The 21,066-nt window shown below is 47.9% G+C and overlaps 18 non-coding genes across 18 annotated transcripts; all 18 read left to right on the forward strand.

Annotated features, from left to right (window-relative positions):
• Positions 1 to 2,142: 2,142 nt before the first annotated feature.
• On the forward strand, positions 2,143 to 2,214 carry trnag-ucc (transfer RNA glycine (anticodon UCC)). Its single transcript has one exon. It is a non-coding gene; the product is annotated as a tRNA-Gly (tRNA).
• A 1,135-nt stretch (positions 2,215 to 3,349) lies between these two features.
• Positions 3,350 to 3,421, forward strand: trnag-ucc (transfer RNA glycine (anticodon UCC)). Its single transcript has one exon. It is a non-coding gene; the product is annotated as a tRNA-Gly (tRNA).
• Positions 3,422 to 5,747: 2,326 nt separating this feature from the next.
• Positions 5,748 to 5,819, forward strand: trnag-ucc (transfer RNA glycine (anticodon UCC)). The gene has a single exon. It is a non-coding gene; the product is annotated as a tRNA-Gly (tRNA).
• A 1,136-nt stretch (positions 5,820 to 6,955) lies between these two features.
• Positions 6,956 to 7,027, forward strand: trnag-ucc (transfer RNA glycine (anticodon UCC)). Its single transcript has one exon. It is a non-coding gene; the product is annotated as a tRNA-Gly (tRNA).
• A 536-nt stretch (positions 7,028 to 7,563) lies between these two features.
• Positions 7,564 to 7,635, forward strand: trnag-ucc (transfer RNA glycine (anticodon UCC)). The gene has a single exon. It is a non-coding gene; the product is annotated as a tRNA-Gly (tRNA).
• Positions 7,636 to 9,978: 2,343 nt separating this feature from the next.
• Positions 9,979 to 10,050, forward strand: trnag-ucc (transfer RNA glycine (anticodon UCC)). The gene has a single exon. It is a non-coding gene; the product is annotated as a tRNA-Gly (tRNA).
• Positions 10,051 to 11,185: 1,135 nt separating this feature from the next.
• On the forward strand, positions 11,186 to 11,257 carry trnae-uuc (transfer RNA glutamic acid (anticodon UUC)). Its single transcript has one exon. It is a non-coding gene; the product is annotated as a tRNA-Glu (tRNA).
• Positions 11,258 to 11,784: 527 nt separating this feature from the next.
• Positions 11,785 to 11,856, forward strand: trnag-ucc (transfer RNA glycine (anticodon UCC)). Its single transcript has one exon. It is a non-coding gene; the product is annotated as a tRNA-Gly (tRNA).
• A 536-nt stretch (positions 11,857 to 12,392) lies between these two features.
• trnag-ucc (transfer RNA glycine (anticodon UCC)) lies at positions 12,393 to 12,464 on the forward strand. Its single transcript has one exon. It is a non-coding gene; the product is annotated as a tRNA-Gly (tRNA).
• Positions 12,465 to 12,991: 527 nt separating this feature from the next.
• trnag-ucc (transfer RNA glycine (anticodon UCC)) lies at positions 12,992 to 13,063 on the forward strand. Its single transcript has one exon. It is a non-coding gene; the product is annotated as a tRNA-Gly (tRNA).
• A 536-nt stretch (positions 13,064 to 13,599) lies between these two features.
• Positions 13,600 to 13,671, forward strand: trnag-ucc (transfer RNA glycine (anticodon UCC)). The gene has a single exon. It is a non-coding gene; the product is annotated as a tRNA-Gly (tRNA).
• Positions 13,672 to 14,806: 1,135 nt separating this feature from the next.
• On the forward strand, positions 14,807 to 14,878 carry trnag-ucc (transfer RNA glycine (anticodon UCC)). Its single transcript has one exon. It is a non-coding gene; the product is annotated as a tRNA-Gly (tRNA).
• A 527-nt stretch (positions 14,879 to 15,405) lies between these two features.
• On the forward strand, positions 15,406 to 15,477 carry trnag-ucc (transfer RNA glycine (anticodon UCC)). Its single transcript has one exon. It is a non-coding gene; the product is annotated as a tRNA-Gly (tRNA).
• Positions 15,478 to 16,013: 536 nt separating this feature from the next.
• Positions 16,014 to 16,085, forward strand: trnag-ucc (transfer RNA glycine (anticodon UCC)). Its single transcript has one exon. It is a non-coding gene; the product is annotated as a tRNA-Gly (tRNA).
• Positions 16,086 to 17,220: 1,135 nt separating this feature from the next.
• Positions 17,221 to 17,292, forward strand: trnag-ucc (transfer RNA glycine (anticodon UCC)). The gene has a single exon. It is a non-coding gene; the product is annotated as a tRNA-Gly (tRNA).
• A 527-nt stretch (positions 17,293 to 17,819) lies between these two features.
• trnag-ucc (transfer RNA glycine (anticodon UCC)) lies at positions 17,820 to 17,891 on the forward strand. Its single transcript has one exon. It is a non-coding gene; the product is annotated as a tRNA-Gly (tRNA).
• A 536-nt stretch (positions 17,892 to 18,427) lies between these two features.
• trnag-ucc (transfer RNA glycine (anticodon UCC)) lies at positions 18,428 to 18,499 on the forward strand. Its single transcript has one exon. It is a non-coding gene; the product is annotated as a tRNA-Gly (tRNA).
• Positions 18,500 to 19,026: 527 nt separating this feature from the next.
• On the forward strand, positions 19,027 to 19,098 carry trnag-ucc (transfer RNA glycine (anticodon UCC)). The gene has a single exon. It is a non-coding gene; the product is annotated as a tRNA-Gly (tRNA).
• Positions 19,099 to 21,066: the final 1,968 nt, after the last annotated feature.

The following is a 21,066-nucleotide window of genomic DNA, read 5'->3' on the forward strand; positions in this document are numbered from 1 at the left end:
GCACCCGATCAGCGCAACTGCTGCTCGCCGCAAACAGGCTTCCCATTTGCAGGTACGGCCTCATGAGTCATATCGCTTCACAGAAGCAAAGAGAAGCCAACAGAACATGTAATATATAATTAAATATAAAGTGTCTGTATAAATTGAGGAATGTCACTGAATTAGAGAGCTTGTTTTTCAATGAAGAGATTGGTAGGTCAGGTCCATAGGTTAATGCATTTTTTTCAGTTGCTGGTCCAAACAGACAGAGTTTCAGTTCTTCTGCACACAGTCACTGATAATGTGTTGGGAGCATTGACCGCGTAAGGTGGCGTTCAGCAAACAAGCAAAACGCCTGCGTTGGTCTTATAGTGGTGAGCATAGCTGCCTTCCAAGCAGTTGACCCGGGTTCGATTCCCGGCCAACGCAATTCTTTTGCTCAAAAATGTCGCCCGGGGCCCCTGGCCAGCTCTTTGTGTCACTTGTAAATGGAGCAATAACTTTTGAATGGGTCTTTGGGCAGCAGTAAAGGACTAGACATCCCCGTCGGGGAATCGAACCCCGGTCTTCCGCGTGACAGGCGGAGATACTGTCCACTATACTAACGAGGAGTTGCAGAAGGCTGGCGTCGCACCCGATCAGCGCAACTGCTGCTCACCGCAAACATCCTTCCCATTTGCAGGTACGGCCTCATGAGTCATATCGCTTCAAAGAAGCCAACAGAACATCTATTATATAAATAAATAAGAAGTGTCTGTATAAATTGTGGAATGTCACTGAATTAGAGAGCTTGTTTTTCAATGAAGAGATTGGTAGGTAGAGTCCATAGGTTAATGCATTTTTTTCAGTTGCGAGTCCAAACAGACAGAGTTTCAGTTCCTCTGCACACAGTCGCTGAAAATGTGTTGGGAGCATTGACCGCGTAAGGTGGCGTTCAGCTAACAAGCAAAATGCCTGCGTTGGTGGTATAGTGGTGAGCATAGCTGCCTTCCAAGCAGTTGACCCGGGTTTGATTCCCGGCCAACGCAATTCTTTTGCTCAAAAATGTCTCCCGGGGCCCTGGCTAACTCTTTGTGTCACTTGTAGCTGGAGCAATAACTTTTGAATGGGTCTTTGGGCAGCAGTAAAGAATTAGACCTCCCCGTCGGGGAATCGAACCCCGGTCTTCCGCGTGACAGGCGGAGATACTGTCCACTATACTAACGAGGAGTTGCGGAAGGCTGGCGTCGCACCCAATCAGCGCAACTGCTGCTCGCCGCAAACAGGCTTCCCATTTGCAGGTACGGCCTCATGAGTCATATCGCTTCACAGAAGCAAAGAGAAGCCAACAGAACATGTAAAATATAATTAAATATAAAGTGTCTGTATAAATTGAGGAATGTCACTGAATTAGAGAGCTTGTTTTTCAATGAAGAGATTGGTAGGTCAGGTCCATAGGTTAATGCATTTTTTTCAGTTGCTGGTCCAAACAGACAGAGTTTCAGTTCCTCTGCACACAGTCACTGATAATGTGTTGGGAGCATTGACCGCGTAAGGTGGCGTTCAGCAAACAAGCAAAATGCCTGCGTTGGTGGTATACTGGTGAGCATAGCTGCCTTCCAAGCAGTTGACCCCGGTTCGATTCCCGACCAACGCAATTCTTTTGCTCAAAACTGTCGCCCGGGGCCCCTGGCCAGCTCTTTGTGTCACTTGTAAATGAAGCAATAACTTTTGAATGGGTCTTTGGGCAGCAGTAAAGGACTAGACCTCCCCGTCGGGGAATCGAACCCCGGTCTTACGCGTGACAGGCGGAGATACTGTCCACTATACTAACGAGGAGTTGCAGAAGGCTGGCGTCGCACCCGATCAGCGCAACTGCTGCTCGCTGCAAACATCCTTCCCATTTGCAGGTACGGCCTCATGAGTCATATCGCTTCAAAGAAGCCAACAGAACATCTATTATATAAATAAATATGAAGTGTCTGTATAAATTGTGGAATGTCACTGAATTAGAGAGCTTGTTTTTCAATGAAGAGATTGGTAGGTAGAGTCCATAGGTTAATGCATTTTTTTCAGTTGCGAGTCCAAACAGACAGAGTTTCAGTTCCTCTGCACACAGTCGCTGAAAATGTGTTGGGAGCATTGACCGCCTAAGGTGGCGTTCAGCAAACAAGCAAAATGCCTGCGTTGGTGGTATAGTGGTGAGCATAGCTGCCTTCCAAGCAGTTGACCCGGGTTCGATTCCCGGCCAACGCAATACTTTTGCTCAAAAATGTCTCCCGGGACCCTGGCCAACTCTTTGTGTCACTTGTAGCTGGAGCAATAACTTTTGAAAGGGTCTTTGGGCAGCAGTAAAGAATTAGACCTCCCCGTCGGGGAATCGAACCCCGGTCTTCCGCGTGACAGGCGGAGATACTGTCCACTATACTAACGAGGAGTTGCGGAAGGCTGGCGTCGCACCCGATCAGCGCAACTGCTGCTCGCCGCAAACAGGCTTCCCATTTGCAGGTACGGCTTCATGAGTCATATCGCTTCACAGAAGCAAAGAGAAGCCAACAGAACATGTAATATATAATTAAATATAAAGTGTCTGTATAAATTGAGGAATGTCACTGAATTAGAGAGCTTGTTTTTCAATGAAGAGATTGGTAGGTCAGGTCCATAGGTTAATGCATTTTTTTCAGTTGCTGGTCCAAACAGACAGAGTTTCAGTTCCTCTGCACACAGTCACTGATAATGTGTTGGGAGCATTGACCGCGTAAGGTGGCGTTCAGCAAACAAGCAAAATGCCTGCGTTGGTGGTATAGTGATGAGCATAGCTGCCTTCCAAGCAGTTGACCCGGGTTTGATTCCCGGCCAACGCAATTCTTTTGCTCAAAACTGTCGCCCGGGGCCCCTGGCCAGCTCTTTTTGTCACTTGTAAATGGAGCAATAACTTTTGAATGGGTCTTTGGGCAGCAGTAAAGGACTAGACCTCCCCGTCGGGGAATCGAACCCCGGTTTTCCGCGTGACAGGCGGAGATACTGTCCACTATACTAACGAGGAGCTGCAGAAGACTGGCGTCGCACCCGATCAGCGCAACTGCTGCTCGCCGCAAACATCCTTCCCATTTGCAGGTACGGCCTCATGAGTCATATCGCTTCAAAGAAGCCAACAGAACATCTATTATATAAATAAATATGAAGTGTCTGTATAAATTGAGGAATGTCACTGAATTAGAGAGCTTGTTTTTCAATGAAGAGATTGGTAGGTCAGGTCCATAGGTTAATGCATTTTTTTCAGTTGCTGGTCCAAACAGACAGAGTTTCAGTTCTTCTGCACACAGTCACTGATAATGTGTTGGGAGCATTGACCGCGTAAGGTGGCGTTCAGCAAACAAGCAAAACGCCTGCGTTGGTGGTATAGTGGTGAGCATAGCTGCCTTCCAAGCAGTTGACCCGGGTTCGATTCCCGGCCAACGCAATTCTTTTGCTCAAAACTGTCGCCCGGGGCCCCTGGCCAGTTCTTTGTGTCACTTGTAAATGGAGAAATAACTTTTGAATGGCTCTTTGGGCAGCAGTAAAGGACTAGACCTCCCCGTCGGGGAATCGAACCCCGGTCTTCCGCGTGACAGGCGGAGATACTGTCCACTATACTAACGAGGAGTTGCAGAAGGGTGGCGTCGCACCCGATCAGCGCAACTGCTGCTCACCGCAAACATCCTTCCCATTTGCAGGTACGGCCTCATGAGTCATATCGCTTCAAAGAAGCCAACAGAACATCTATTATATAAATAAATATGAAGTGTCTGTATAAATTGTGGAATGTCACTGAATTAGAGAGCTTGTTTTTCAATGAAGAGATTGGTAGGTAGAGTCCATAGGTTAATGCATTTTTTTCAGTTGCGAGTCCAAACAGACAGAGTTTCAGTTCCTCTGCACACAGTCGCTGAAAATGTGTTGGGAGCATTGACCGCCTAAGGTGGCGTTCAGCAAACAAGCACCCGTTGGTGGTATAGTGGTGAGCATAGCTGCCTTCCAAGCAGTTGACCCGGGTTCGATTCCCGGCCAACGCAATACTTTTGCTCAAAAATGTCTCCCGGGACCCTGGCCAACTCTTTGTGTCACTTGTAGCTGGAGCAATAACTTTTGAAAGGGTCTTTGGGCAGCAGTAAAGAATTAGACCTCCCCGTCGGGGAATCGAACCCCGGTCTTCCGCGTGACAGGCGGAGATACTGTCCACTATACTAACGAGGAGTTGCGGAAGGCTGGCGTCGCACCCGATCAGCGCAACTGCTGCTCGCCGCAAACAGGCTTCCCATTTGCAGGTACGGCTTCATGAGTCATATCGCTTCACAGAAGCAAAGAGAAGCCAACAGAACATGTAATATATAATTAAATATAAAGTGTCTGTATAAATTGAGGAATGTCACTGAATTAGAGAGCTTGTTTTTCAATGAAGAGATTGGTAGGTCAGGTCCATAGGTTAATGCATTTTTTTCAGTTGCTGGTCCAAACAGACAGAGTTTCAGTTCTTCTGCACACAGTCACTGATAATGTGTTGGGAGCATTGACCGCGTAAGGTGGCGTTCAGCAAACAAGCAAAACGCCTGCGTTGGTGGTATAGTGGTGAGCATAGCTGCCTTCCAAGCAGTTGACCCGGGTTCCATTCCCGGCCAACGCAATTCTTTTGCTCAAAACTGTCGCCCGGGGCCCCTGGCCAGCTCTTTGTGTCACTTGTAAATGGAGCAATAACTTTTGAATGGGTCTTTGGGCAGCAGTAAAGGACTAGACCTCCCCGTCGGGGAATCGAACCCCGGTCTTCCGCGTGACAGGCGGAGATACTGTCCACTATACTAACGAGGAGTTGCGGAAGGCTGGCGTCGCACCCGATCAGAGCAACTGCTGCTCGCCGCAAACAGCCTTCCCATTTGCAGGTACGGCCTCATGAGTCATATCGCTTCACAGAAGCCAACAGAACATCTATTATATAAATAAATATGAAGTGTCTGTATAAATTGTGGAATGTCACTGAATTAGAGAGCTTGTTTTTTAATGAAGAGATTGGTAGGTAGAGTCCATAGGTTAATGCATTTTTTTCAGTTGCGAGTCCAAACAGACAGAGTTTCAGTTCCTCTGCACACAGTCGCTGATAATGTGTTGGGAGCATTGACCGCTTAAGGTGGCGTTCAGCAAACAATCAAAATGCCTGCGTTGGTGGTATAGTGGTGAGCATAGCTGCCTTCCAAGCAGTTGACCCCGGTTCGATTCCCGACCAACGCAATTCTTTTGCTCAAAACTGTCGCCCGGGGCCCCTGGCCAGCTCGTTGTGTCACTTGTAAATGGAGCAATAACTTTTGAATGGGTCTTTGGGCAGCAGTAAAGGACTAGACCTCCCCGTCGGGGAATCGAACCCCGGTCCTCCGTGTGACAGGCGGAGATACTGTCCACTATACTAACGAGGAGTTGCAGAAGGCTGGCGTCGCACCCGATCAGCGCAACTGCTGCTCGCTGCAAACATCCTTCCCATTTGCAGGTACGGCCTCATGAGTCATATCGCTTCAAAGAAGCCAACAGAACATCTATTATATAAATAAATATGAAGTGTCTGTATAAATTGTGGAATGTCACTGAATTAGAGAGCTTGTTTTTCAATGAAGAGATTGGTAGGTAGAGTCCATAGGTTAATGCATTTTTTTCAGTTGCGAGTCCAAACAGACAGAGTTTCAGTTCCTCTGCACACAGTCGCTGAAAATGTGTTGGGAGCATTGACCGCCTAAGGTGGCGTTCAGCAAACAAGCAAAATGCCTGCGTTGGTGGTATAGTGGTGAGCATAGCTGCCTTCCAAGCAGTTGACCCGGGTTCGATTCCCGGCCAACGCAATACTTTTGCTCAAAAATGTCTCCCGGGACCCTGGCCAACTCTTTGTGTCACTTGTAGCTGGAGCAATAACTTTTGAATGGGTCTTTGGGCAGCAGTAAAGAATTAGACCTCCCCGTCGGGGAATCGAACCCCGGTCTTCCGCGTGACAGGCGGAGATACTGTCCACTATACTAACGAGGAGTTGCGGAAGGCTGGCGTCGCACCCGATCAGCGCAACTGCTGCTCGCCGCAAACAGGCTTCCCATTTGCAGGTACGGCCTCATGAGTCATATCGCTTCACAGAAGCAAAGAGAAGCCAACAGAACATGTAAAATATAATTAAATATAAAGTGTCTGTATAAATTGAGGAATGTCACTAAATTAGAGAGCTTGTTTTTCAATGAAGAGATTGGTAGGTCAGGTCCATAGGTTAATGCATTTTTTTCATTTGCTGGTCCAAACAGACAGAGTTTCAGTTCCTCTGCACACAGTCACTGATAATGTGTTGGGAGCATTGACCGCGTAAGGTGGCGTTCAGCAAACAAGCAAAATGCCTGCTTTGGTGGTATAGTGGTGAGCATAGCTGCCTTCCAAGCAGTTGACCCGGGTTCGATTCCCGCACAACGCAATTCTTTTGCTCAAAACTGTCGCCCGGGGCCACTGGCCAGCTCTTTGTGTCACTTGTAAATGAAGCAATAACTTTTGAATGGGTCTTTGGGCAGCAGTAAAGGACTAGACCTCCCCGTCGGGGGAATCGAACCCCGGTCTTACGCGTGACAGGCGGAGATACTGTCCACTATACTAACGAGGAGTTGCAGAAGGCTGGCGTCGCACCCGATCAGCGCAACTGCTGCTCGCCGCAAACATCCTTCCCATTTGCAGGTACGGCCTCATGAGTCATATCGCTTCAAAGAAGCCAACAGAACATCTATTATATAAATAAATATGAAGTGTCTGTATAAATTGTGGAATGTCACTGAATTAGAGAGCTTGTTTTTCAATGAAGAGATTGGTAGGTAGAGTCCATAGGTTAATGTATTTTTTTCAGTTGCGAGTCCAAACAGACAGAGTTTCAGTTCCTCTGCACACAGTCGCTGAAAATGTGTTGGGAGCATTGACCGCCTAAGGTGGCGTTCAGCAAACAAGCAAAATGCCTGCGTTGGTGGTATAGTGGTGAGCATAGCTGCCTTCCAAGCAGTTGACCCGGGTTCGATTCCCGGCCAACGCAATACTTTTGCTCAAAAATGTCTCCCGGGACCCTGGCCAACTCTTTGTGTCACTTGTAGCTGGAGCAATAACTTTTGAAAGGGTCTTTGGGCAGCAGTAAAGAATTAGACCTCCCCGTCGGGGAATCGAACCCCGGTCTTACGCGTGACAGGCGGAGATACTGTCCACTATACTAACGAGGAGTTGCGGAAGGCTGGCGTCGCACCCGATCAGCGCAACTGCTGCTCGCCGCAAACAGGCTTCCCATTTGCAGGTACGGCCTCATGAGTCATATCGCTTCACAGAAGCAAAGAGAAGCCAACAGAACATGTAATATATAATTAAATATAAAGTGTCTGTATAAATTGAGGAATGTCACTGAATTAGAGAGCTTGTTTTTCAATGAAGAGATTGGTAGGTCAGGTCCATAGGTTAATGCATTTTTTTCAGTTGCTGGTCCAAACAGACAGAGTTTCAGTTCTTCTGCACACAGTCACTGATAATGTGTTGGGAGCATTGACCGCGTAAGGTGGCGTTCAGCAAACAAGCAAAACACCTGCGTTGGTGGTATAGTGGTGAGCATAGCTGCCTTCCAAGCAGTTGACCCGGGTTCGATTCCCGGCCAACGCAATTCTTTTGCTCAAAAATGTCGCCCGGGGCCCCTGGCCAGCTCTATGTGTCACTTGTAAATGGAGCAATAACTTTTGAATGGGTCTTTGGGCAGCAGTAAAGGACTAGACCTCCCCGTCGGGGAATCGAACCCCGGTCTTCCGCGTGACAGGCGGAGATACTGTCCACTATACTAACGAGGAGTTGCAGAAGGCTGGCGTCGCACCCGATCAGCGCAACTGCTGCTCACCGCAAACATCCTTCCCATTTGCAGGTACGGCCTCATGAGTCATATCGCTTCAAAGAAGCCAACAGAACATCTATTATATAAATAAATATGAAGTGTCTGTATAAATTGTGGAATGTCACTGAATTAGAGAGCTTGTTTTTCAATGAAGAGATTGGTAGGTAGAGTCCATAGGTTAATGCATTTTTTTCAGTTGCGAGTCCAAACAGACAGAGTTTCAGTTCCTCTGCACACAGTCGCTGAAAATGTGTTGGGAGCATTGACCGCATAAGGTGGCGTTCAGCAAACAAGCAAAATGCCTGCGTTGGTGGTATAGTGGTGAGCATAGCTGCCTTCCAAGCAGTTGACCCGGGTTTGATTCCCGGCCAACGCAATTCTTTTGCTCAAAAATGTCTCCCGGGGCCCTGGCTAACTCTTTGTGTCACTTGTAGCTGGAGCAATAAGTTTTGAATGGGTCTTTGGGCAGCAGTAAAGAATTAAACCTCCCCGTCTGGGAATCGAACCCCGGTCTTCCGCGTGACAGGCGGAGATACTGTCCACTATACTAACGAGGAGTTGCGGAAGGCTGGCGTCGCACCCAATCAGCGCAACTGCTGCTCGCCGCAAACAGGCTTCCCATTTGCAGGTACGGCCTCATGAGTCATATCGCTTCACAGAAGCAAAGAGAAGCCAACAGAACATGTAAAATATAATTAAATATAAAGTGTCTGTATAAATTGAGGAATGTCACTGAATTAGAGAGCTTGTTTTTCAATGAAGAGATTGGTAGGTCAGGTCCATAGGTAAATGCATTTTTTTCAGTTGCTGGTCCAAACAGACAGAGTTTCAGTTCCTCTGCACACAGTCACTGATAATGTGTTGGGAGCATTGACCGCGTAAGGTGGCGTTCAGCAAACAAGCAAAATGCCTGCGTTGGTGGTATAGTGGTGAGCATAGCTGCCTTCCAAGCAGTTGACCTGGGTTCGATTCCCGGCCAACGCAATTCTTTTGCTCAAAAATGTCGCCCGGGGCCCCTGGCCAGCTCTTTGTGTCACTTGTAAATGAAGCAATAACTTTTGAATGGGTCTTTGGGCAGCAGTAAAGGACTAGACCTCCCCGTCGGGGGAATCGAACCCCGGTCCTACGCGTGACAGGCGGAGATACTGTCCACTATACTAACGAGGAGTTGCAGAATGCTGGCGTCGCACCCGATCAGCGCAACTGCTGCTCGCCGCAAACATCCTTCCCATTTGCAGGTACGGCCTCATGAGTCATATCGCTTCAAAGAAGCCAACAGAACATCTATTATATAAATAAATATGAAGTGTCTGTATAAATTGTGGAATGTCACTGAATTAGAGAGCTTGTTTTTCAATGAAGAGATTGGTAGGTAGAGTCCATAGGTTAATGTATTTTTTTCAGTTGCGAGTCCAAACAGACAGAGTTTCAGTTCCTCTGCACACAGTCGCTGAAAATGTGTTGGGAGCATTGACCGCCTAAGGTGGCGTTCAGCAAACAAGCAAAATGCCTGCGTTGGTGGTATAGTGGTGAGCATAGCTGCCTTCCAAGCAGTTGACCCGGTTTCGATTCCCGGCCAACGCAATACTTTTGCTCAAAAATGTCTCCCGGGACCCTGGCCAACTCTTTGTGTCACTTGTAGCTGGAGCAATAACTTTTGAAAGGGTCTTTGGGCAGCAGTAAAGAATTAGACCTCCCCGTCGGGGAATCGAACCCCGGTCTTCCGCGTGACAGGCGGAGATACTGTCCACTATAATAACGAGGAGTTGCGGAAGGCTGGCGTCGCACCCGATCAGCGCAACTGCTGCTCGCCGCAAACAGGCTTCCCATTTGCAGGTACGGCCTCATGAGTCATATCGCTTCACAGAAGCAAAGAGAAGCCAACAGAACATGTAATATATAATTAAATATAAAGTGTCTGTATAAATTGAGGAATGTCACTGAATTAGAGAGCTTGTTTTTCAATGAAGAGATTGGTAGGTCAGGTCCATAGGTTAATGCATTTTTTTCAGTTGCTGGTCCAAACAGACAGAGTTTCAGTTCTTCTGCACACAGTCACTGATAATGTGTTGGGAGCATTGACCGCGTAAGGTGGCGTTCAGCAAACAAGCAAAACGCCTGCGTTGGTGGTATAGTGGTGAGCATAGCTGCCTTCCAAGCAGTTGACCCGGGTTCGATTCCCGGCCAACGCAATTCTTTTGCTCAAAAATGTCGCCCGGGGCCCCTGGCCAGCTCTTTGTGTCACTTGTAAATGGAGCAATAACTTTTGAATGGGTCTTTGGGCAGCAGAAAAGGACTAGACCTCCCCGTCGGGGAATCGAACCCCGGTCTTACGCGTGACAGGCGGAGATACTGTCCACTATACTAACGAGGAGTTGCAGAAGGCTGGCGTCGCACCCGATCAGCGCAACTGCTGCTCACCGCAAACATCCTTCCCATTTGCAGGTACGGCCTCATGAGTCATATCGCTTCAAAGAAGCCAACAGAACATCTATTATATAAATAAATATGAAGTGTCTGTATAAATTGTGGAATGTCACTGAATTAGAGAGCTTGTTTTTCAATGAAGAGATTGGTAGGTAGAGTCCATAGGTTAATGCATTTTTTTCAGTTGCGAGTCCAAACAGACAGAGTTTCAGTTCCTCTGCACACAGTCGCTGAAAATGTGTTGGGAGCATTGACCGCGTAAGGTGGCGTTCAGCTAACAAGCAAAATGCCTGCGTTGGTGGTATAGTGGTGAGCATAGCTGCCTTCCAAGCAGTTGACCCGGGTTTGATTCCCGGCCAACGCAATTCTTTTGCTCAAAAATGTCTCCCGGGGCCCTGGCTAACTCTTTGTGTCACTTGTAGCTGGAGCAATAACTTTTGAATGGGTCTTTGGGCAGCAGTAAAGAATTAGACCTCCCCGTCGGGGAATCGAACCCCGGTCTTCCGCGTGACAGGCGGAGATACTGTCCACTATACTAACGAGGAGTTGCGGAAGGCTGGCGTCGCACCCAATCAGCGCAACTGCTGCTCGCCGCAAACAGGCTTCCCATTTGCAGGTACGGCCTCATGAGTCATATCGCTTCACAGAAGCAAAGAGAAGCCAACAGAACATGTAAAATATAATTAAATATAAAGTGTCTGTATAAATTGAGGAATGTCACTGAATTAGAGAGCTTGTTTTTCAATGAAGAGATTGGTAGGTCAGGTCCATAGGTTAATGCATTTTTTTCAGTTGCTGGTCCAAACAGACAGAGTTTCAGTTCCTCTGCACACAGTCACTGATAATGTGTTGGGAGCATTGACCGCGTAAGGTGGCGTTCAGCAAACAAGCAAAATGCCTGCGTTGGTGGTATAGTGGTGAGCATAGCTGCCTTTCAAGCAGTTGACCCGGGTTCGATTCCCGGCCAACGCAATTCTTTTGCTCAAAACTGTCGCCCGGGGCCCCTGGCCAGCTCTTTGTGTCACTTGTAAATGAAGCAATAACTTTTGAATGGGTCTTTGGGCAGCAGTAAAGGACTAGACCTCTCCGTCGGGGAATCGAACCCCGGTCTTACGCGTGACAGGCGGAGATACTGTCCACTATACTAACGAGGAGTTGCAGAAGGCTGGTGTCGCACCCGATCAGCGCAACTGCTGCTCGCTGCAAACATCCTTCCCATTTGCAGGTACGGCCTCATGAGTCATATCGCTTCAAAGAAGCCAACAGAACATCTATTATATAAATAAATATGAAGTGTCTGTATAAATTGTGGAATGTCACTGAATTAGAGAGCTTGTTTTTCAATGAAGAGATTGGTAGGTAGAGTCCATAGGTTAATGCATTTTTTTCAGTTGCGAGTCCAAACAGACAGAGTTTCAGTTCCTCTGCACACAGTCGCTGAAAATGTGTTGGGAGCATTGACCGCCTAAGGTGGCGTTCAGCAAACAAGCAAAATGCCTGCGTTGGTGGTATAGTGGTCAGCATAGCTGCCTTCCAAGCAGTTGACCCGGGTTCGATTCCCGGCCAACGCAATACTTTTGCTCAAAAATGTCTCCCGGGACCCTGGCCAACTCTTTGTGTCACTTGTAGCTGGAGCAATAACTTTTGAAAGGGTCTTTGGGCAGCAGTAAAGAATTAGACCTCCCCGTCGGGGAATCGAACCCCGGTCTTCCGCGTGACAGGCGGAGATACTGTCCACTATACTAACGAGGAGTTGCGGAAGGCTGGCGTCGCACCCGATCAGCGCAACTGCTGCTCGCCGCAAACAGGCTTCCCATTTGCAGGTACGGCCTCATGAGTCATATCGCTTCACAGAAGCAAAGAGAAGCCAACAGAACATGTAATATATAATTAAATATAAAGTGTCTGTATAAATTGAGGAATGTCACTGAATTAGAGAGCTTGTTTTTCAATGAAGAGATTGGTAGGTCAGGTCCATAGGTTAATGCATTTTTTTCAGTTGCTGGTCCAAACAGACAGAGTTTCAGTTCTTCTGCACACAGTCACTGATAATGTGTTGGGAGCATTGACCGCGTAAGGTGGCGTTCAGCAAACAAGCAAAACGCCTGCGTTGGTGGTATAGTGGTGAGCATAGCTGCCTTCCAAGCAGTTGACCCGGGTTCGATTCCCGGCCAACGCAATGCTTTTGCTCAAAAATGTCGCCCGGGGCCCCTGGCCAGCTCTTTGTGTCACTTGTAAATGGAGCAATAACTTTTGAATGGGTCTTTGGGCAGCAGTAAAGGACTAGACCTCCCCGTCGGGGAATCGAACCCCGGTCTTCCGCGTGACAGGCGGAGATACTGTCCACTATACTAACGAGGAGTTGCAGAAGGGTGGCGTCGCACCCGATCAGCGCAACTGCTGCTCACCGCAAACATCCTTCCCATTTGCAGGTACGGCCTCATGAGTCATATCGCTTCAAAGAAGCCAACAGAACATCTATTATATAAATAAATATGAAGTGTCTGTATAAATTGTGGAATGTCACTGAATTAGAGAGCTTGTTTTTCAATGAAGAGATTGGTAGGTAGAGTCCATAGGTTAATGCATTTTTTTCAGTTGCGAGTCCAAACAGACAGAGTTTCAGTTCCTCTGCACACAGTCGCTGAAAATGTGTTGGGAGCACTGACCGCCTAAGGTGGCGTTCAGCAAACAAGCAAAATGCCTGCGTTGGTGGTATAGTGGTCAGCATAGCTGCCTTCCAAGCAGTTGACCCGGGTTCGATTCCCGGCCAACGCAATACTTTTGCTCAAAAATGTCTCCCGGGACCCTGGCCAACTCTTTGTGTCACTTGTAGCTGGAGCAATAACTTTTGAAAGGGTCTTTGGGCAGCAGTAAAGAATTAGACCTCCCCGTCGGGGAATCGAACCCCGGTCTTCCGCGTGACAGGCGGAGATACTGTCCACTATACTAACGAGGAGTTGCGGAAGGCTGGCGTCGCACCCGATCAGCGCAACTGCTGCTCGCCGCAAACAGGCTTCCCATTTGCAGGTACGGCTTCATGAGTCATATCGCTTCACAGAAGCAAAGAGAAGCCAACAGAACATGTAATATATAATTAAATATAAAGTGTCTGTATAAATTGAGGAATGTCACTGAATTAGAGAGCTTGTTTTTCAATGAAGAGATTGGTAGGTCAGGTCCATAGGTTAATGCATTTTTTTCAGTTGCTGGTCCAAACAGACAGAGTTTCAGTTCTTCTGCACACAGTCACTGATAATGTGTTGGGAGCATTGACCGCGTAAGGTGGCGTTCAGCAAACAAGCAAAACGCCTGCGTTGGTGGTATAGTGGTGAGCATAGCTGCCTTCCAAGCAGTTGACCCGGGTTCGATTCCCGGCCAACGCAATTCTTTTGCTCAAAAATGTCGCCCGGGGCCCCTGGCCAGCTCTTTGTGTCACTTGTAAATGGAGCAATAACTTTTGAATGGGTCTTTGGGCAGCAGAAAAGGACTAGACCTCCCCGTCGGGGAATCGAACCCCGGTCTTACGCGTGACAGGCGGAGATACTGTCCACTATACTAACGAGGAGTTGCAGAAGGCTAGCGTCGCACCCGATCAGCGCAACTGCTGCTCACCGCAAACATCCTTCCCATTTGCAGGTACGGCCTCATGAGTCATATCGCTTCAAAGAAGCCAACAGAACATCTATTATATAAATAAATATGAAGTGTCTGTATAAATTGTGGAATGTCACTGAATTAGAGAGCTTGTTTTTCAATGAAGAGATTGGTAGGTAGAGTCCATAGGTTAATGCATTTTTTTCAGTTGCGAGTCCAAACAGACAGAGTTTCAGTTCCTCTGCACACAGTCGCTGAAAATGTGTTGGGAGCATTGACCGCGTAAGGTGGCGTTCAGCTAACAAGCAAAATGCCTGCGTTGGTGGTATAGTGGTGAGCATAGCTGCCTTCCAAGCAGTTGACCCGGGTTTGATTCCCGGCCAACGCAATTCTTTTGCTCAAAAATGTCTCCCGGGGCCCTGGCTAACTCTTTGTGTCACTTGTAGCTGGAGCAATAACTTTTGAATGGGTCTTTGGGCAGCAGTAAAGAATTAGACCTCCCCGTCGGGGAATCGAACCCCGGTCTTCCGCGTGACAGGCGGAGATACTGTCCACTATACTAACGAGGAGTTGCGGAAGGCTGGCGTCGCACCCAATCAGCGCAACTGCTGCTCGCCGCAAACAGGCTTCCCATTTGCAGGTACGGCCTCATGAGTCATATCGCTTCACAGAAGCAAAGAGAAGCCAACAGAACATGTAAAATATAATTAAATATAAAGTGTCTGTATAAATTGAGGAATGTCACTGAATTAGAGAGCTTGTTTTTCAATGAAGAGATTGGTAGGTCAGGTCCATAGGTTAATGCATTTTTTTCAGTTGCTGGTCCAAACAGACAGAGTTTCAGTTCCTCTGCACACAGTCACTGATAATGTGTTGGGAGCATTGACCGCGTAAGGTGGCGTTCAGCAAACAAGCAAAATGCCTGCGTTGGTGGTATAGTGGTGAGCATAGCTGCCTTCCAAGCAGTTGACCCGGGTTCGATTCCCGGCCAACGCAATTCTTTTGCTCAAAACTGTCGCCCGGGGCCCCTGGCCAGCTCTTTGTGTCACTTGTAAATGAAGCAATAACTTTTGAATGGGTCTTTGGGCAGCAGTAAAGGACTAGACCTCCCCGTCGGGGAATCGAACCCCGGTCTTACGCGTGACAGGCGGAGATACTGTCCACTATACTAACGAGGAGTTGCAGAAGGCTGGCGTCACACCCGATCAGCGCAACTGCTGCTCGCTGCAAACATCCTTCCCATTTGCAGGTACGGCCTCATGAGTCATATCGCTTCAAAGAAGCCAACAGAACATCTATTATATAAATAAATATGAAGTGTCTGTATAAATTGTGGAATGTCACTGAATTAGAGAGCTTGTTTTTCAATGAAGAGATTGGTAGGTAGAGTCCATAGGTTAATGCATTTTTTTCAGTTGCGAGTCCAAACAGACAGAGTTTCAGTTCCTCTGCACACAGTCGCTGAAAATGTGTTGGGAGCATTGACCGCCTAAGGTGGCGTTCAGCAAACAAGCAAAATGCCTGCGTTGGTGGTATAGTGGTCAGCATAGCTGCCTTCCAAGCAGTTGACCCGGGTTCGATTCCCGGCCAACGCAATACTTTTGCTCAAAAATGTCTCCCGGGACCCTGGCCAACTCTTTGTGTCACTTGTAGCTGGAGCAATAACTTTTGAAAGGGTCTTTGGGCAGCAGTAAAGAATTAGACCTCCCCGTCGGGGAATCGAACCCCGGTCTTCCGCGTGACAGGCGGAGATACTGTCCACTATACTAACGAGGAGTTGCGGAAGGCTGGCGTCGCACCCGATCAGCGCAACTGCTGCTCGCCGCAAACAGGCTTCCCATTTGCAGGTACGGCTTCATGAGTCATATCGCTTCACAGAAGCAAAGAGAAGCCAACAGAACATGTAATATATAATTAAATATAAAGTGTCTGTATAAATTGAGGAATGTCACTGAATTAGAGAGCTTGTTTTTCAATGAAGAGATTGGTAGGTCAGGTCCATAGGTTAATGCATTTTTTTCAGTTGCTGGTCCAAACAGACAGAGTTTCAGTTCTTCTGCACACAGTCACTGATAATGTGTTGGGAGCATTGACCGCGTAAGGTGGCGTTCAGCAAACAAGCAAAACGCCTGCGTTGGTGGTATAGTGGTGAGCATAGCTGCCTTCCAAGCAGTTGACCCGGGTTCGATTCCCGGCCAACGCAATTCTTTTGCTCAAAAATGTCGCCCGGGGCCCCTGGCCAGCTCTTTGTGTCACTTGTAAATGGAGCAATAACTTTTGAATGGGTCTTTGGGCAGCAGAAAAGGACTAGACCTCCCCGTCGGGGAATCGAACCCCGGTCTTACGCGTGACAGGCGGAGATACTGTCCACTATACTAACGAGGAGTTGCAGAAGGCTGGCGTCGCACCCGATCAGCGCAACTGCTGCTCACCGCAAACATCCTTCCCATTTGCAGGTACGGCCTCATGAGTCATATCGCTTCAAAGAAGCCAACAGAACATCTATTATATAAATAAATATGAAGTGTCTGTATAAATTGTGGAATGTCACTGAATTAGAGAGCTTGTTTTTCAATGAAGAGATTGGTAGGTAGAGTCCATAGGTTAATGCATTTTTTTCAGTTGCGAGTCCAAACAGACAGAGTTTCAGTTCCTCTGCACACAGTCGCTGAAAATGTGTTGGGAGCATTGACCGCGTAAGGTGGCGTTCAGCTAACAAGCAAAATGCCTGCGTTGGTGGTATAGTGGTGAGCATAGCTGCCTTCCAAGCAGTTGACCCGGGTTTGATTCCCGGCCAACGCAATTCTTTTGCTCAAAAATGTCTCCCGGGGCCCTGGCTAACTCTTTGTGTCACTTGTAGCTGGAGCAATAACTTTTGAATGGGTCTTTGGGCAGCAGTAAAGAATTAGACCTCCCCGTCGGGGAATCGAACCCCGGTCTTCCGCGTGACAGGCGGAGATACTGTCCACTATACTAACGAGGAGTTGCGGAAGGCTGGCGTCGCACCCAATCAGCGCAACTGCTGCTCGCCGCAAACAGGCTTCCCATTTGCAGGTACGGCCTCATGAGTCATATCGCTTCACAGAAGCAAAGAGAAGCCAACAGAACATGTAAAATATAATTAAATATAAAGTGTCTGTATAAATTGAGGAATGTCACTGAATTAGAGAGCTTGTTTTTCAATGAAGAGATTGGTAGGTCAGGTCCATAGGTTAATGCATTTTTTTCAGTTGCTGGTCCAAACAGACAGAGTTTCAGTTCCTCTGCACACAGTCACTGATAATGTGTTGGGAGCATTGACCGCGTAAGGTGGCGTTCAGCAAACAAGCAAAATGCCTGCGTTGGTGGTATAGTGGTGAGCATAGCTGCCTTCCAAGCAGTTGACCCGGGTTCGATTCCCGGCCAACGCAATTCTTTTGCTCAAAACTGTCGCCCGGGGCCCCTGGCCAGCTCTTTGTGTCACTTGTAAATGAAGCAATAACTTTTGAATGGGTCTTTGGGCAGCAGTAAAGGACTAGACCTCCCCGTCGGGGAATCGAACCCCGGTCTTACGCGTGACAGGCGGAGATACTGTCCACTATACTAACGAGGAGTTGCAGAAGGCTGGCGTCACACCCGATCAGCGCAACTGCTGCTCGCTGCAAACATCCTTCCCATTTGCAGGTACGGCCTCATGAGTCATATCGCTTCAAAGAAGCCAACAGAACATCTATTATATAAATAAATATGAAGTGTCTGTATAAATTGTGGAATGTCACTGAATTAGAGAGCTTGTTTTTCAATGAAGAGATTGGTAGGTAGAGTCCATAGGTTAATGCATTTTTTTCAGTTGCGAGTCCAAACAGACAGAGTTTCAGTTCCTCTGCACACAGTCGCTGAAAATGTGTTGGGAGCATTGACCGCCTAAGGTGGCGTTCAGCAAACAAGCAAAATGCCTGCGTTGGTGGTATAGTGGTCAGCATAGCTGCCTTCCAAGCAGTTGACCCGGGTTCGATTCCCGGCCAACGCAATACTTTTGCTCAAAAATGTCTCCCGGGACCCTGGCCAACTCTTTGTGTCACTTGTAGCTGGAGCAATAACTTTTGAAAGGGTCTTTGGGCAGCAGTAAAGAATTAGACCTCCCCGTCGGGGAATCGAACACCGGTCTTCCGCGTGACAGGCGGAGATACTATCCACTATACTAACGAGGAGTTGCGGAAGGCTGGCGTCGCACCCGATCAGCGCAACTGCTGCTCGCCGCAAACAGGCTTCCCATTTGCAGGTACGGCCTCATGAGTCATATCGCTTCACAGAAGCAAAGAGAAGCCAACAGAACATGTAATATATAATTAAATATAAAGTGTCTGTATAAATTGAGGAATGTCACTGAATTAGAGAGCTTGTTTTTCAATGAAGAGATTGGTAGGTCAGGTCCATAGGTTAATGCATTTTTTTCAGTTGCTGGTCCAAACAGACAGAGTTTCAGTTCTTCTGCACACAGTCACTGATAATGTGTTGGGAGCATTGACCGCGTAAGGTGGCGTTCAGCAAACAAGCAAAACGCCTGCGTTGGTGGTATAGTGGTGAGCATAGCTGCCTTCCAAGCAGTTGACCCGGGTTCGATTCCCGGCCAACGCAATGCTTTTGCTCAAAAATGTCGCCCGGGGCCCCTGGCCAGCTCTTTGTGTCACTTGTAAATGGAGCAATAACTTTTGAATGGGTCTTTGGGCAGCAGTAAAGGACTAGACCTCCCCGTCGGGGAATCGAACCCCGGTCTTCCGCGTGACAGGCGGAGATACTGTCCACTATACTAACGAGGAGTTGCAGAAGGGTGGCGTCGCACCCGATCAGCGCAACTGCTGCTCACCGCAAACATCCTTCCCATTTGCAGGTACGGCCTCATGAGTCATATCGCTTCAAAGAAGCCAACAGAACATCTATTATATAAATAAATATGAAGTGTCTGTATAAATTGTGGAATGTCACTGAATTAGAGAGCTTGTTTTTCAATGAAGAGATTGGTAGGTAGAGTCCATAGGTTAATGCATTTTTTTCAGTTGCGAGTCCAAACAGACAGAGTTTCAGTTCCTCTGCACACAGTCGCTGAAAATGTGTTGGGAGCATTGACCGCCTAAGGTGGCGTTCAGCAAACAAGCAAAATGCCTGCGTTGGTGGTATAGTGGTCAGCATAGCTGCCTTCCAAGCAGTTGACCCGGGTTCGATTCCCGGCCAACGCAATACTTTTGCTCAAAAATGTCTCCCGGGACCCTGGCCAACTCTTTGTGTCACTTGTAGCTGGAGCAATAACTTTTGAAAGGGTCTTTGGGCAGCAGTAAAGAATTAGACCTCCCCGTCGGGGAATCGAACCCCGGTCTTCCGCGTGACAGGCGGAGATACTGTCCACTATACTAACGAGGAGTTGCGGAAGGCTGGCGTCGCACCCGATCAGCGCAACTGCTGCTCGCCGCAAACAGGCTTCCCATTTGCAGGTACGGCTTCATGAGTCATATCGCTTCACAGAAGCAAAGAGAAGCCAACAGAACATGTAATATATAATTAAATATAAAGTGTCTGTATAAATTGAGGAATGTCACTGAATTAGAGAGCTTGTTTTTCAATGAAGAGATTGGTAGGTCAGGTCCATAGGTTAATGCATTTTTTTCAGTTGCTGGTCCAAACAGACAGAGTTTCAGTTCTTCTGCACACAGTCACTGATAATGTGTTGGGAGCATTGACCGCGTAAGGTGGCGTTCAGCAAACAAGCAAAACGCCTGCGTTGGTGGTATAGTGGTGAGCATAGCTGCCTTCCAAGCAGTTGACCCGGGTACGATTCCCGGCCAACGCAATTCTTTTGCTCAAAACTGTCGCCCGGGGCCCCTGGCCAGCTCTTTGTGTCACTTGTAAATGGAGCAATAACTTTTGAATGGGTCTTTGGGCAGCAGTAAAGGACTAGTCCTCCCCATCGGGGAATCGAACCCCGGTCTTCCGCGTGACAGGCGGAGATACTGTCCACTATACTAACGAGGAGTTGCGGAAGGCTGGCGTCGCACCCGATCAGCGCAACTGCTGCTCGCCGCAAACAGCCTTCCCATTTGCAGGTACGGCCTCATGAGTCATATCGCTTCACAGAAGCCAACAGAACATCTATTATATAAATAAATATGAAGTGTCTGTATAAATTGTGGAATGTCACTGAATTAGAGAGCTTGTTTTTCAATGAAGAGATTGGTAGGTAGAGTCCATAGGTTAATGCATTTTTTTCAGTTGCGAGTCCAAACAGACAGAGTTTCAGTTCCTCTGCACACAGTCGCTGAAAATGTGTTGGGAGCATTGACCGCCTAAGGTGGCGTTCAGCAAACAAGCAAAATGCCTGCGTTGGTGGTATAGTGGTGAGCATAGCTGCCTTCCAAGCAGTTGACCCGGGTTCGATTCCCGGCCAACGAAATACTTTTGCTCAAATATGTCTCCCGGGACCCTGGCCAACTCTTTGTGTCACTTGTAGCTGGAGCAATAACTTTTGAAAGGGAATTTGGGCAGCAGGGCAAACAGACAGAGTTTCAGTTCCTCTGCACACAGTCGCTGATAATGTGTTGGGAGCATTGACCGCTTAAGGTGGCGTTCAGCAAACAAGCAAAATGCCTGCGTTGGTGGTATAGTGGTGAGCATAGCTGCCTTCCAAGCAGTTGACCCCGGTTCGATTCCCGACCAACGCAATTCTTTTGCTCAAAACTGTCGCCCGGGGCCCCTGGCCAGCTCGTTGTGTCACTTGTAAATGGAGCAATAACTTTTGAATGGGTCTTTGGGCAGCAGTAAAGGACTAGACCTCCCCGTCGGGGAATCGAACCCCGGTCTTCCGCGTGACAGGCGGAGATACTGTCCACTATACTAACGAGGAGTTGCAGAAGGCTGGCGTCGCACCCGATCAGCGCAACTGCTGCTCGCTGCAAACATCCTTCCCATTTGCAGGTACGGCCTCATGAGTCATATCGCTTCAAAGAAGCCAACAGAACATCTATTATATAAATAAATATGAAGTGTCTGTATAAATTGTGGAATGTCACTGAATTAGAGAGCTTGTTTTTCAATGAAGAGATTGGTAGGTAGAGTCCATAGGTTAATGCATTTTTTTCAGTTGCGAGTCCAAACAGACAGAGTTTCAGTTCCTCTGCACACAGTCGCTGAAAATGTGTTGGGAGCATTGACCG

The sequence above is a fragment of the Pseudorasbora parva genome, chromosome 2 (assembly GCF_024679245.1).
Source record: "Pseudorasbora parva isolate DD20220531a chromosome 2, ASM2467924v1, whole genome shotgun sequence".
Lineage (NCBI taxonomy): Eukaryota > Metazoa > Chordata > Actinopteri > Cypriniformes > Gobionidae > Pseudorasbora > Pseudorasbora parva.